Source organism: Cibotium barometz, chromosome 40 (assembly GCF_041138505.1).
Source record: "Cibotium barometz isolate CiBa-2024 chromosome 40, ASM4113850v1, whole genome shotgun sequence".
Taxonomy (NCBI): Eukaryota; Viridiplantae; Streptophyta; class Polypodiopsida; order Cyatheales; family Cibotiaceae; genus Cibotium; species Cibotium barometz.
Genome location: NC_141085.1, coordinates 21,709,951 through 21,711,282, shown reverse-complemented (window position 1 = coordinate 21,711,282; position 1,332 = coordinate 21,709,951).

Below are 1,332 nucleotides of genomic sequence, written 5' to 3'. Positions count from 1 at the left end.
GGAGTGTAAAAATGCAAAATTAGGTGTGATACAAGATCCAAAAGTAGGGGCTTAGTTTGTTGATCCATAGGGACTGAAATTAGCCCATGCTTCACATAGCCAATCTAATGCTCTAATAGCCTCCCAGGATGATGTAGGAGGGATTTTAAGGAAAAAGAAGCAAAAACATGGCAAGAATCCAAAAAAACAAGGAGATTAGCTCTTTGGAGCTCGTTGACTTCTTCTATACTCTCTATGATGGTTTTTTTTAATAAGATCTCATATTTTGGCTAAAAAGGCTCATACCCTTATAAATCATAGAAATTAGCCAAAAATTCATTAAGAAGCCAAAAAATACCCTAAATTTTTTAAAAAGTGTGTAAGAGGTGCCAGATGCATTGGGGACCGGGGATTAAGCATTAAATAAAAAATTAGCGTCATTAGTCATGATAGCTAAATTAGGCTTCTGTCGGGCAACGCCTGTAAACCTTGATGAGGAGATTGCATGTTCATAATCCAAGTAGCATTAGACTTGAGTAGCTCTGCCAAAAATAGGTGTGGAGAAGCTGTATGCTTCTCCATTTCTTGTTTGGGTTTTCGTAAACTGAGCCCCCTCGGAATCTGAGCAAGGGAGGGGCCTTTTTTTTGCCAAGCATAGAAAACAATTTACCTAGGTTGTCTTGGATGTGTCCTCTGTAGAAATTAAGTCCCACAAAATTTGTTTCGGAAACACCTCAGTTGATCCTAGATTTGCTCTATGTTTGATACACACCTTCTAGAGATGAAGTTCTACCTGCATATGACTCTATGCAGCAGTAAATAGAGATTAGGAAGGGGAAAAGAAAATGCCCAAATTTGCTTAAAATTGCTCAAATTGTCCACATTTGTTGATCTTTGATCAGCCTAGTGTGGTAAAAAATGGCTAATATTGCATACACCCGTTGTTTATGATAAGTATTCTGTATCCACCATGAAAGAATACACCAATTTTGTGCACACATCAACTCTTCTAGAGCAGAAATCTTCTTATTGTTGTTACTCTAAATTTTGAGTCTCCCATATTAGTGCATAACCTTCTTCTGCTATTCCTTTTAAGTTCAAACTTGGTAAGGTTGAAGACCACAATGTATTGAATATGTATGCAAAGCCTTGCTAAAATTTATCTTTAGTAAGGCCTTCTCTAGACCTGCTAAGCTTCAAGACCATGACATATTGAACATGTATGCAAAGCATTGCCAATTTTTGCCTTAAGTAAGGCCTTCTCCAGATCAAACTAGAAAAATTATAGTGTAAAGTAATAGCTTGTCCAAAGTGGTCTTTGAGCCATAGTAACTACATGTCATGGCAATGCTC